Source organism: Magnolia sinica, chromosome 13 (genome assembly GCF_029962835.1).
Source record: "Magnolia sinica isolate HGM2019 chromosome 13, MsV1, whole genome shotgun sequence".
NCBI lineage: Eukaryota > Viridiplantae > Streptophyta > Magnoliopsida > Magnoliales > Magnoliaceae > Magnolia > Magnolia sinica.
Window position 1 is genome coordinate 36377040 of NC_080585.1, and position 15171 is coordinate 36392210.

General features: G+C 38.5%; 1 protein-coding gene across 10 annotated transcripts in view; it reads right to left on the minus strand.

Moving 5' to 3' along the window:
- Positions 1–238: 238 nt before the first annotated feature.
- LOC131223581 (eukaryotic translation initiation factor 3 subunit I-like) overlaps positions 239–15171 on the minus strand; it is a 59741-nt gene continuing 44808 nt past the window's right edge. Inside the window, exons 10-11 of one of the 10 annotated variants that reach the window (XR_009160558.1) lie at positions 9962–10198; positions 239–355 (exon numbers count right to left, since the gene is read on the minus strand). The gene's annotated coding sequence lies outside the window, so the exon portion shown is untranslated. The other 9 variants (XR_009160556.1, XR_009160555.1, XR_009160553.1 and 6 more) reach the window with 9 other exon arrangements.

A 15171-nucleotide genomic window follows, 5' to 3' on the forward strand; every position in this document is an offset into this window, starting at 1 on the left:
TGGGCTATATGGGAGGAAATCAAAGTGGCGGGATAATAGAAGTGTTTAGGAGGGCCAAGGCAGACATTATTGGTTGGGTTTCATGTATTGACTCCTTTGATAGTTTTGATCTTCCCCCCATGTATTGGGCGTCATTGACTCGTAAATATCCTTCTTTTCTTTTGCAATAAAAAATTTCCATTACCTTTCCAAAAAGAAGACACCAAGCACTTGCTTTGCAATTAATCCAAGCATTGGATCAGGCTCCAACATCCATCGAACCAGATTCTTCATAATCTTGGAAACATCAGGCATGGATCCCATTTAAAATCTGTAACCACATGGAGAATGGCCTGTGCAATTCCCTGTTCGGACTCTGCATCTTAAACCATAAGCTTGTCTCAGGTGGAAAAGGCCTTTTTATTGGCACAGATACGTACATGTAACTCTAGAAAATAATAGTATAGAAATATTTACAGAAAATTCTACATTTGGTGAAATGGAAAAAGTAGCACAATGCATATGGACAAAGAGAACTTCTATTAGACTGAAGCTTAGTAGCACAAAACAGAGGAACACCACATAATAAGATGTAGAGACTGACTTCTGCACTCCATATATCTATATCAGTTCATAATTCCACTGAAGTACCTCTACAGCCATGTAATGTAATATGGACTTCCAACAACTCAGTAAACCTTTCACCTAGAATTTTCAGAATATGGACATTAGAGATGATAACAGTTCCAAATAAGCAGACCATATGTTACTTTCCACAAAATAAATAAATAATGATGAGAAGATTTTTGACTTCTGCTTCTTGTTAAGTGTCTCACATCATGAGCCATTTCCAAAAATAATGAAAATCCTTTATCTGTACTTATAGTTATCAAGGCAGAGTTGGGGCTTCTAAAAAGACTGTCCACAATACAATCCAATAAGGAATGACTAGTTGACTCCAATATAAAGGTGTTGAAAAACACATGTTAGAGGTAAAGAGTATCCTCCAACCACTGTGATGAGTTTCTAACACATGTTATGTCAGGCAAGCTGCCAATGGAGATCAAAACCTCAAACCCAAGGCAGTTCTACTTGGCAACAACATTATTTTTACTTTACGAATAAGTGAATTAGCATTCCAATCTGTTTCAATAGCAAGATATTTTCAAAGTCGCAATTTGAACCTCTCTGATATCCATAACATAAAATTAATATGATTAACAGAGGGATTCTAGCATATGACTTTGTGAACGACCCAAGAAGTCACAACAGCTCTCAGGATTACAGATTCAGATAATTAGAACAAACCATTCAGCTCTCTATACCACCTTCCTTTCTTAAACAACTGCAATGTCATTTTTATTCAAACAAGAAAAGAAAAGGAAAAAAAAAAAAAAAAATCCTCGAAATTTGGATACATACTACACTTCCAAACTGTCAGGTGGTGCCAGAACGGTATTTGAAAAGGCACAGAGAGAGAGAGAGAGATGCAGAAGAACATCCTTTCGAAGTTTTAACTTAACACTTTTGAGCTGTTAGAGATATTGCTGCTATCTCAGGACTAGTGGTCCAAAAGGTGTCCCGCAGATATTTGCATGGCAATGAAACGAGTAAATCAATCATCTCAGTTAAGACATAGTACAATACAGCTTACAAAATAGTCATATGAATACTCGTTTACCTATAACATTTAACTCTTGAAGAGTTGTTTCTCCCATCTTGCATCAATTATCCTGTAGATTTTCTGTGATCGGATATTTTCCTTGATCACCAGTTTTTTTCTCAGTTCATAACATCATATCCAAAATCCTTACTACACCTTTTATCTCCATCATCCATCTTAAGGACCTTCGCTAGGGGCTCTATACCTTTTAATGCATCTTCCAACTTCATAGAGAACTCCTCACAGCTAGTAATATAACGATACTTTCTGTCACACCTTAATGCAACCCAAGATGGGATGAAAAGATCAAAGGAAGATAAACAAAATTGTAGGAAAGAACCCTAAGAATCCTCTAGCCAAATGCTAGAGATTGCGAAACCCCCTCTCGAAGTCTTCTTTGGAAAGAACAACAACAACAAAAAAGAAAGGGAACCCAACTATTTATTTCTTCATGTCAAAAAAAGAAAATACACATCCCAAGTGCAGCCTTACATAGGCATAGCAGAGAAAAATAGTATCCAAATCACATAACCTTGGGTTGCTTTGGAAGTAACTCAATAGACTATCAAATGCAACCAATTTCATATGATTCTGACATTGCTTGGTGCCTAAAAAGTGGCCCACTAGAAAAATGACGAAAATACAAAGAAAATTATTAATTAATTCATGACCAAATCTAACCTTAAAAATCGACATAGAATAATTAAACCCTATAAATTTAATGGCCCCTTCATTGATCCCATAGGCCCACAGTGCAAGCTGATCATTTATCTCATCAAATTTATCATCAGACCGTTGATCTGGTCCAGGTCATCAATCAAGACAATCTGAAAATTTGGACGGGTCAAACCTTTGATCAACCAGCTTGTATGGCCATTTGTTACATCATACCCTTCTCCTTCAGTGTCATATATTTTTAATTTAGCTGACAACTGCTCATATAGTTCAACATCCCTGCTGGAGGAACCTTGGGTCTTGTCAAGCTCTCAAGTCTATGTGCGGAGGAGGCAAAACACAAAATCCATGTCTGCAGTGGTTCTTCTTTTCTTGTGTGCTTTCTCATTAGGCTAAGCAGTCACATGTGATTATAGATGATGGTTGTGATCAACCTACCGCTATCAACAATTTCTGTCACATGTATAATATTCCCTTGTCATGTAGCATTGAATCAATGCAGTGAGTTGGGCAATGAATCCAATAAGGGGTCGTTTGGGAGCATGTATTCAGTGGTAATTGTTGTGAACCAGCAATTTCGGTGTGTTTGGGAGTGTATTTGGCGTGAATTGGATTATTGGAATCTAATTCACACCAAATACATCAAAAGCCCCTTGTTTTGAAAACATAACAAGACCTTGTGATTCCAAATCACATCAATTACAATTCGCACAGATTCCAATGCATATAAAATACATGCTCATAATTTGGAGTGCCTATTTATTTGCTAAAAGGTGGGGAAAAGAATATATGTATATATATATATATATATATATATATATATATATATATATATAAAAGCCCCAACAGTAAAAATCTGAACATTGGGCATCATGCCATCGCATAATGTGTATGCAATGGCATACTCACATAAGCAATCACAAAACCATGGCACAGTATGCGATGGCATACTTTAATTTTCGCATATGTGATTTTGATGGCCCATTTTGCATATGCGGTCGCATATGACAACACTGCACGCAAGAAATAAGCTTTCATTTTCTTTCATTCTCGTTCACAAATTTTGCTTGCGGTTGCATTTTACATATGCGGTCGCATATGACAAACACTGCATGCAAGAAATAAGCTTTCATTTTCTTATGTTCTCGTTGGCAAATTTTTCTTTCTTCCCCTTTATTCTGCAAAAAATTTCAATAGACCCAAATATTTTGTAGTAGTAACATTGGGGGGGTTTTCAAGTATCACCTTGATCATTACCTTTCCGTTTTCTTTGATACTTGCCACCAGATCGTCCTCCACCTCTTCTTTCTCTGGAATATAACGCCTTCCACATCCTCCGTTAGCTGAATTTCTATTATTAGAATTGCCTGCACCACCATTCTCCTTTTCTTTTGACAAATTCAGCTTAATGTGAAATGCGTTCTCAATAGAATTTTCACAGGATCTATTAGTCTATCTTCATGTGACAGAAGAGATCCCGATAACACTCACTAATGGGCCAAGTGCTCAGGTCTTTGGACCTCCAATTGCAACCACAACATGATCATATTTCATAGGCAAACTCCACCAAAAAATTCAACAACCCTTTGATCAGATAAATTTTCACCATAAATTCCTATTTGATTCACAATTTCCAGCACACTGGAAAAATAATCTAGCATAGAAGCACTATCTTTCATATTCAAATTCTCTAACTTTCTACAAAGAGTTAGGGCCTGTTTGGTCCGTGGGATTAAATGGTATGGAATTGTATTAGATGGGATTAACACCATTATTGCACAATGATTGCATGTCTGGGAATACCATGGTATTTTGGTCATCCAATCCCATGTTTGGGATAAAATTCTTGCTATGGGAAAAACACTGGAATAAGCAAAACCCTGTTTGGTGGACCATGGAATTGTAATCAACAAGCCAAATTCACAACGGATGTTGGTCACTTGTACACGTATATGAGTAGAATGCCACATGTAAAGGGCGTATATGGATGGACGGCATGGATAAAACATACGCGTCAATGTGGGGCCCACATGTTTAGTGGATTTCAAAATCCATAGAAATCCTGCATGGTACCAAATGTAATTCCATCCCAACCCTTCCCATCCTCCCCAAACGCTGGATGGAATTTGCACGAGACAAATGCAATTCCATCCCACCTAATCCCATCTAATACCATGCACCAAACACCTCCTTAGAGTTTAACAGTCAAAACCTCGGCATCACCATGGTACTCTTTATGCAAAGCATCCCATGCCTCTTTAAATTTGGTTGCTGCCGAAATTCAAGGGTAGATGGTTTCATCCACAGGTTGGTGGATGAAAAAGAGTGATTTAGGATCCTTCCGACTTCTTTGAGATTTTCTGCAGAAAAATCAGCAACATCATAGCCTTTCTCCACAATTCCCACAAATCTTGTGAGAGAAAAGAGTCCTCATCTTTGTGCTCCAAAAATCACAATCATCAGCTTTGAAAATCAGGATCGTCCATTGAGAAGGATTGATCCCAACGTTGTTGCTTGCCATCTCTCTTCTCCATTTGCTTTAATACCATTTGACACAAATGTGGGCTCAATTCTCTTCTCTATTTAACTGTTAAGATTAATAGAGATTTGAACACTAGACAGGTGAATATTGTTCTCCTAAGATAAAATGATTACAGCAGTACACAACCAAAAAACAAAGCTTCAGTAATGAAGAAAGAGAGTAGAGAAGTATCTTCCTACTCTCTACTCAATGGGAGAATGTAAAGACTTTCGAGCTGAATATCTCTTGAATTACACTTGAAAAATTGAGTTTACAATTCTTTATATGGACTAAACACATTAACAAAAACACCCATGTTTAAGCAACAAACTAACAAAGTAACAAGCATTACACTAATATATCTCAACAGCTTAACAGCTCCAAGACCTGGTTAGGGAATTATTCACCAAGAATTATTAAATAATAACAAGAAAAATACTCCAAAATTGACAATTTCTGTATTAGAGTAAGCTAGCTCCAACAATATCTCACATTGTTGGACCACAGGTTCTCATGCATAGCATTCCTAATATCCGGATCAAGGATGATCCTCTTTAGAGTAGAAGTTACCATTGTCTTCTATTTTTCTTTTTTAAATGGTAAACCCAAACTTAGTTTGCCTTTCAAAAAAAAAAAAAAAAAAAGCCCAAAACTTTTAAAACTGCAAAAAGAAAAAATACAAAAAGGCACAGATGTGATGAGAGATCATCTCACCAGAAAGAAGAAGCCACAACGAGAAGGGAACCAGCCTCCCCTCAGAGCTGAAAAGAAAAACCACAACTACTCATACAAGAGCATAAGAACCAATGATCATCCATCACTTCTGGGTAGTGGACAAAGTAATTTTGTTACCAAAGCAGGATGGAGATCCCACTGGTATACAGGTCAAGGATAGCCCAACTTGCTGCTGGAAACTGGATCTTCTGCTTGAGACTCCTCCAGCATTGTTCTATCTAGAAATATTCTTGCATTTCTTTCTAACCAGATGCCCCATATAAAAGTAAACAAGACCATCATCCAGATGTTATTTCCCCAAGGGTGGGAAAGCCCTTTTGGCCAACCCGCAAAGAGGTCTAAGAGGGATTGTTCAAGGACCAAGGCACCCCGAAAAGGTTAAAGAAATGGCTCCAAATGGCAACGGCAAGCTTGCAATGTAGGAAGAGATGGTCTCCAAATTCCTCACTGTCCTTGGGCATAGCACACCTATTTATGAAAGCCCCCCAACTATCCAATAATGCTATTATCCTCATCACCCCTCAACGATCCTCTAATGCATTTTTCTTCTTCCATTCCCAATGCTCTCTTCACCTCATGTCCACCACATTACTTTACACGAATATCCTTATCTCCATTGGAATATTTTCACAGCCTTAACCCATTGCATGCCCCCATGACAGTAATTGCACATCAAATGGTATTAACTTCCATCTATCAGCATCCCATTCTATCATCCAATTTCCGATTAACTAAGCAGCACTGTTTTTTACATCTCAGATTCTACATCTAAACCTGAATAGTGAATGGGATTGTGCATTGTTGTATTTATAAATCACCACTAACAGCTAAAAAAGCTCCAAAAGATGGATCCAAAATACACGCATCTAAAACAGCAAATGCATCAGTTCATATGTTTGGAATATATACTCCATACATAATCTTAAATATCATCATCATAGCTGGTGTACAGATATTTGATGTCAGCTTTACAAATCTAGTTTCTCCAAATCATTCCTAAGGCATATCCTTGGTAGGTAGACAAACCCTCTATCCATTCACACCACCATGATCTAGGTCCTTTTAGGTCCTGTCATTCTCTTTTCACGCCCTTCAACCGTAATCAATATTCCCTTCTTACCTAAGCCGTTTCAGGTTTTTGTTGAACATAAGTTGTTCACAAGTCAGATGATGGTGTACCTGCATCAAGACCCACCCAAGGGGGTCAGGTTCAGGCTCGAGGTATTGCCAGATTTGAATACCATACCTGAGGTACTGGAACAAATCCGATTAGGTTTGGGTACCCATCAAGTCTAGAGAGAGAGAGAGAGAGAGAGAGAGAGAGATTAATATCTATTTATCATATTAATGTATATATTAAATAAAAAATTAACAGGGTACTGACAGGTTCCGGATTACGTAGCTAGCCCAACCCAATTCTTAAACAAGTCTGAATGATGGACCCAAACACGATCCGATTTTTAAACATTTCCACATTTCCAATTTTAGTATCCAGGTCCTTTCATAATTGGTCAGATATTCAGGTACCTGTTGACAGCCCTATCGGCACATAACCATACCATCTCCATTATTTTGTTTCTTATTAGGTCTTCTCCTAAGCATAGTTTTGAAACTGGGTGACTCAACTAGAGACTCGACCGAGTTAACTCGACTCGGTCAAATTTTGTTCCAAGTCAATAGGAAACTCGCTCTTGAGCTTTCACTCAATAAGGCTTGTCAAGTCGGCTAGGGGACTTGGCCGACTTGATGCGATTCATAATGACTCGAGTCACACAGCGAGTGAACCATTAAAATAAAATTGCAATATGCAAAAGCCAAACCTACAATCTAACGTAGGAGGGGTAACCCCTCTAACCAGCGTAACAAAACACAACTTTGTGCAATTTCTACCTACTTTTAACATATTGAACAGTATATAAATATTTGATTTTTCACTATTATAAACACTTTGATTTTAATTATTACACATCGAGTCAAGTCAAGTAAAGACTCGGTTGAGTCTTTGAGTCAACTCAACCCAACTAGACATTGGCTAAGTTTTCAATTTTTTGAACTATATTCCTGGGTTGCTTCATATTACCTCATTTTTCAACCTTCCTACAATTCACACATCCATCCTCATCTCTACAACACTCAACCTCTGCTCATGTGGCAATCATAATGGCCCTAGACTTTTCCCCAGGTAGCATAGCCAGCCAAAAAGTCTTCTTATAAAAATTTCCTTAGGCAGTCAAACAGTGTTCTCGTAATTTTTTTTCTCTTTTTTTTTTCTTTTTTTTTTTTTTTTTTTTTGAAGATTGAATATATTCAATAAGGGAGCCGAAACAACCCAAAAGCAAACAAAACAAGACCAGCAAACAAAACAAAAGAACAAAAGCAAAAGCAAACCTAAAACCACCATACAACTCTATGTAACATGAACAGACAGCAGAATACAACTTGAGCCAAAGAGGAGCACATTAGCCCAGAAGAGAAGATACTAAGGAGCTATTGCAGAGGCTGGGGACAAGGGACCAATCCTTCAAATCCTGGAAGAGAAGATTTAACCCTTTCAGAGGATGAGGGGGAATCATAAAAGCAGTGCTGATTCCTTTCTCTCCAAATTGCCCAAAGGGTGGCCAAGGCTGCCAAAAACCAGATTGCGCAGAAGTCTTCAAATCACTTCAAGCGAAAAGGAAACTTGGGATTGAGAAAGGCATAACCCATTGATGCTGATATTTGAGCAAAACTGAAGACCAAACTTTCCTTGCAAAAGGACAGTGCAAGAAAAGATGGTTAATGGATTTTGTATCTTCATATCATAGAAGACAGACATTGGGGAGAACCATTCCGCAGCGCTGCAGGTTGTTGACTGTGAGGGCCCTTCCTCTAGCAAGCAACTGAATGAAAGCATGTTAGGGGGAGCACCTGAAGACCAAAAAAAGGAAGGATAGGCCACAGGCAAGGTGGAAGGAGGCGCACTAATGAGAGCCGAGAATGACTTGCATGAGAAATTGCCAGAGGGAGACAAGGACCAAGAGAAGGAATCCATCACCCTTGCTAGAGGACGAGAACCCTGAAGAAGTTTCAAAAGATCCAGCAAAGCAACTGTCTCGAGCTCCATTAGATTTCTCCTACACAGTAGGCAACGGACTCCTAAACCAACAAAGGAGAAGCAGTTAGCCACCGAGATGGAGAGATCATGAGAAAGATTGGCCAAACCAAGGAAATCAGAAACAAGGGGATTGTCTGAAATCCAGTGCTCTAGCCAAAACCTAATCTTGGTCCCATTACCCAAACCAAAGGAGATTCCCTCCCGAACTGGGACTTGAGGCTGCAGATGACTTTCCAAACAGAAGACACTCTATAAAGAGACGAATCCCTGGTGAACCATCAACTATCCACCTTCCTCAATACCATATTTGGAAGCAACTATATCTCTCCACCATGATCTTTCCCTCTGTCCCAAAACACCAAAGCCATTTCACCAACAAAGAAGAATTAACATCAGCTAGGATTCTAATGTCCGCACCCACTTCCAGAAAGGGTTTGTAAACCTCTGACCAGCTTAGGAGATGATACTTGTGGCTGTCAGAGTTGCCATTCCAAAGAAAATCTCTTCTAAGTTTATCAATTCTGCGTAAAATGGACTTTGGGCAACAGAGAAAAACAGTAGGAAGGGAGGATAGACATGAAAACTTTAATCAAGGTGAGTCTCCCTCTGATAGACAGATAACGAGATTTCCAAGGAGACAGTTTCCGCTCCATTCTTTCTAAGAGCACGTCCCAGAGGTGGTTGGCAAGCTTGCCAATGCATAAAGGCCCAAATAGGAGGAAGGAAAAGAACCAGCGTTACACCCGAGCACCTCCATGAAACTAGAAAGAGAAGAGGAAGAGAAATTAATTCCAAGTATTTCGCTTTTGAAGAAATTAATTTTGAGACCAGAAATAACTTCAAAACAGTGAATAACCATCCTTAAATTGGACACAGCCGAGACAAAAGCATCATAGAAAAGCAGAGTATATGGACCACCTAAAAGGCTAATGGGGCAAAAGTCCTTCAAATCAGTGGCACCATCAACCTTAGGGATTCAAACAATAAAAGAGGCCCCCATAGCTCTAGAGAGGGAACAGATTCAGGGAAAAAATCCAAAATAAAATCCACCACATCCTTTTTAATAACATCCTAAAATTGCTGAAAGAAAGCTGAGGGAAACCCGTCGGGCCCTAGAGACTTATCGCTACATAGAGAGAAAACAACAGATTTAATTTTCACTTCTGAGACAGGGGATTCAAGAGCTGAATTATCCTCTGCAGAGGTAAGGGGGAAATCCAGGTTATCCAATCTGGGCCTTGGCCAACTTTCAGCAGATAACAGAGGAATAAAAGGATACTATGTCATCAGTTACCTGCCGATGATCCTCAGATTTAAAGCCATTGACAATTATGCTACTGATCTTGCTTGATTAAGCCCTTGCACCGGCCATGGCGTGAAAATTGTTGGTGTTTTTGTCTCCAGCTTTCAACCAAAGAGCTCAAGACCTTTGCCTCCATTTGATCTCCTACTGCCTAACCAATCTAGCATAATCAACCCTAAGAATGTCCTCGAGAGATCTCTCTTCTTCCAAGAGGGAAGACAATTCCTCCTGCACATCCAACAATCGAGTAGATGTACGCAAGCTAGCAACAACAGCCTCGAGATTGTCCTGAGAATCCTCTCTCCAGTTAATCAAGTTGAGTTTTAGAAGTTTAAGTTTTCAACTCGGAACATAAGTTGGACTACCAGAAACAGAAAAAAGACACCCACTAGTTAGAAACCAGAGAATGAAAGCTTTCCGGTTCAAACTAAGAGAGCTTGAATCTAAATAGCTTAGGACCCCAGCTTTCCTTGACAGAGTCGAGCAAGATTGGGCAATGGTCCAAGACAGGATGAGGGCCCCCCCATTCTCATAAAAATTTCCCTTAAATTTAATAGGAATGCAGCAAGCATGCATGTACACAACACTCCAAGGGTACATCTCCACAGCATCCATCCCAATGTTTTAAATAGCGTATAGCGTGCCGCATAGTGTTCACCCCACTAGAGTGAGGAGTAAGCTACAAAGCATGTAGCTTGCACTACACACCACTTGATTGTTATTCAAAGTTGCACTTGGTTGCAAAATTTTCATTATATTCTACACCAAATAAGACTGAAAATAATGAAATTTAACAAAATTTCTTGATATTTGGTGCAACCAAAGACAACCTATAGAATAGGAAAGGGCAATGAGTAAGTATAAAGGTAAAGAAAGAGCAACAAACTGATTTAATACTGCTACTTATATTATTTTACCAAAAGCATTAAAAGATTAACTAATTTTTATTGAAGAATAGAAAATCGTAATAAATCATTAAAAATATTAATTGATTTTGATGTTGTAGTGAAAAATAACTAGTAATGTAAGCTATGTAGCGTGTAGTGTAATCTATGTAACGTGTGGCATATGCAAAATATCATTTAGGCTACATGGGACTTGAGCTATTTCCATGAACTACGTCGTGTCAAGGCTAAGCTACGCACACACTACATAGCATAGATATTTAAAACAGTGATCCATCCAACCTAATCCTATTGAAAACATATTCATAAATCACCACATCCTTTTGAAAAATAGAGCTAGGTAAAAAAGACAAATCACTTTGAGTATTCTCTTCACGTGTTGATTTAAGTTTTTAACTAAAGGCCCGTCTCTATAACTATCCCCATTAAAATTGTACTCTAAATGCTCCATCTTAGTTCTGTTATTTTTTAAGCCCCTAGAATCTAGAACTTTCCTCCAAACCTCTAATTTGGCATTTGCCTCCTCTCTAATCTCATTGACCAACACATAGATCTGTCAAAAACATGCACCTAGGCACCATATCATGGACGCTAGCTATTATTTCATCAAAAACAAGTTCATAAAAAGTAAGGGACTTTATATTGAACCCTAATGAATGCCCATTGCTACATGAACTCATCGGTCACAACCCATTCGAAATCTTGATATGGCACTCTTTTATATATATATATATATATATATATCTACAATGATGTCCATATATCCTCCCGAGACACATTTCCTCCTCATCACCCACCACATAACTTCTCTAGGTACTCTATCACATGCTTTCTCCAAAATCCATTAAAACCATGAATAGATTCTTCCTCCTCTCTATCCTTTTCCATTAATTGTCTAACTAGAAAAATAGATTTGATTGTTGATCTCCATAGCATGAATCCAAACTGATTATCAGATTTCCTTGTTTCTCATCTTAGTCTTTGATCCACCACCCTCCCAGAGCTTCACAATGTGACTCATATTTTTGATCCCCGATTGTTGATGCAAATTTGTGCATCTCCTTTGTTCATGTAAATAGGTATCATGATGCTTTTACTCCACCCATCCGGCATCTCCTTTGACTACAAATTTCATTCACAAGAGCTTAATTTCCATGGATGATGAGATTGATTAGTGAGATTCATGCATATAATGATGGGAACATTTAGATCATCTCAAGGTTGATAGAAGGGGTGAGCAGATGGAAACAGCTTGGGTGATGAGCAGATTGGGTGATGACCCCAACACAGGTGGTGTTGGGCACTGTGGGGCCCACAGTGCTGTATGCATTTTATATACATGTTGTCCAACTGTTTTGCCAGCTCATTTTAGGGCATGAGCCCAAAAATGAAGCATGTCTGAAGCTCAAGCGGACCCCACCACAGGAAATAGTGGGGATAATGACACCCATCGTTAAAAACTTCCTAGGGCCCGCCATAATGTCTATTTGCCATCCAACATGTTGATAAGGTTACGCAGACGTGAATGAAAGGAAAATATAAATATCAACTTGATCCAAAACTTTTGTGGCCCTTAAGAAATTTTTTATGGTGGGCATTCAATCACCACTGTTTCATGTGATGTCGTCTACTTGAGTTCGGAATTACTTCTTTTTGGGCTCATGACCTAAAATAAGCTGGGAAAATGGATGGACAAAGTGGATAAAACACATACATCATGGTGGGTCCCACAGCACTGAATGGTATTGGGGTCACCACCCAATTTGCTTCCCAAGCATACTAGGCCAAGTATCTGTGCAAGAACCTCTCACTAAACTCAAGAAAAAGATGCCAAACAGGAAAAATTAAATAAGGAAATGAAAAACTTCTATACAATGGGAAAGTGAGATGGTTGATATGTAGGCAAGAACTTGCATACATGGCAATAAGTAATTCAAGATAAACTGCCCAAATTATGTCTTACTTTAGATATATCACGAACCAAAACTTAAGATTATTTGATTAGATTATTTGATTATCTAACCGTAGGATTGTTGGACATTTAAGGGACAATTAAAAATGAAAACCATAAAATAGTCCTGTTTCATCAAACAAGTGTCCACACATCAGTGATTAGGATTGTTCAAGTAATGTGATTTGAGGATTGCGGCTTAGTTGAGAAGGACGTGGACAGTGTTCGAAATATCGGTATCGCACAATGTATCGCACCCTTGGGATACAGATACGTATCGGTTATCACACGGGATATATCGTTTGTATTGCATAGTTTATCGCACTTTTTGGGAAACATGGGGAAACATTGGGAAAATGGTTGAATTTTTTAATGAAACTTTGAGGATTGTTAAAAAGGCCCTTAATACACACTTTTAAATCATAATATCTCAAAAAAAAATATGCACATAATAAATTTCCTTTGTATAGGTTCCTAAGTTATGCGATGTTTAACTAAACTATCGCAACTATTTTTAAATTGAACGGTGTAGATATTGATCCAATATGATTTAATATGATCTCTAAAAATAGATGAACGGTGTAGATATAATAAATACATCACTTTGGGCCCATGTAACTTTGATCTCCTTTGAACTGTTCGTGCAACTGGAGCTCGAGGAGCATCAATGCTCGTCTTTGCACGTCACGGACGCGGATTGCGTCCTATCCCTGCCCGTCTCTAGCCCCGAACGGGCAGTTCTGTGGGTTGGGCCCACCTTGAATGTATGTGATCTATCCACACCATCCATTCGTTTTTCCATCTAATTTAAGGGGTTGAGCCAAAAATTGAATCATATCCAAAGATCAAGTGGACCATACCAGAGGAAACAGCAGGGATAATGATATCCACCGTTGAAACCTTGTTAGGCCCAACAATGATGTTTATTTGTCATCCAACCTATTCATAAGATCGTACAAACATGGATGAAGGGAAAAAATAAATATAAACTTGATCCAAAATTTATGTGGCCCCAAAGAAATTTTCAACGGTAGACGTTCAATTCAACTGTTTCCTATGGTGTGGTCCATTTGAACATTGTATATGTTTCATTTTTGGGTTGAAGCCCTAAATTATCTATTAAAATAGATGGACGGAGCAGATAAAATACATAAATCATGGTGGACCATACAGATTTTACTCAGCACACTAAGCGTAGTGAGTTACTCCGTACGGTAATTGGATTGCGTACTGAGTTACTCAATATGCTTTTATCATACTGAGTAAACTCAGTTGGGCCTACTATGAATTTATGTGGTTTATCCACACCGTCCATCCATTTTTACAGATAATTTTAGGGGTTGATCCCAAAATTAAAGTAAATACAAAGCTCAAGTGGACCATTACATAGGAAACAGTGTGGAATAATGATTTCCACCGTTGAAACCTTCCTAGTGTCTAAAGTAATTTTTATTTGTCATCCAACCTGTTCGTAAGATCACAAAGACATGGATGAAGAGAAACCATAAACTTCAGCTTGATCCAAAACTTCTTTGGCCTCCAAAATTTTTTTAATGGTAGAGGTTCAATCAAACTGTTTCCTGTGGTGTGGTCCACTTGAGATTTTAATTTGCTTCGTTTTTAGGTCAAGCCCTAAAATTATCTTTTAACATAGATTAACAGAGTGGATAAAATAAATAAATAACAGTGGACCCCACACAGTTTACTCAGTACCCTAAGGGTACTGAGTTACTCAGTACGCAATCCGCTACCAGCACGGATTACTGAAGTCACGTCACCAAGTTACGTGGGTCCCACCACGATGTATTTTTTCTATCCACACAGTCCATCCATTTGAACAGATCATTTTAGGGGTGAGCCAAAGAATGAGTCAGATCCAGAGCTCGAGTGGACCCCACCACAGAAAACAGTGGAGAGAGTGACGTTCACCATTAAAAATTTCTTGAGGGCCACAAGAGATGGATGATTAAGATGATATTTGTGTTTTCCATTATTCCATATCTTTCTGGACTTACGAACAGATTAGATCACAAATAAACATTATGATGGGACCTCAAGAATGCTACGAGTTTCAATGGTGGGCGTCACTCTCTCCGCTTTTTTCTGTGGTGGGGTCCACTAAAGATTTATATCTACATCATTGTTTGTGTCATGACCTAAAAAATTATTTCCAAATTAATGAACGGTGTAGATACGACACACACATTACCGTAGGACCCACAGAACATGGACACCACTTTATATGATTGTACATTGAGTAACTCAGTACGCTTAGCATACTACGTAAACTCATGTGAGGTCCACCACGATTTATGTATTTTATCTGCTCCGCCCATACATTTTAA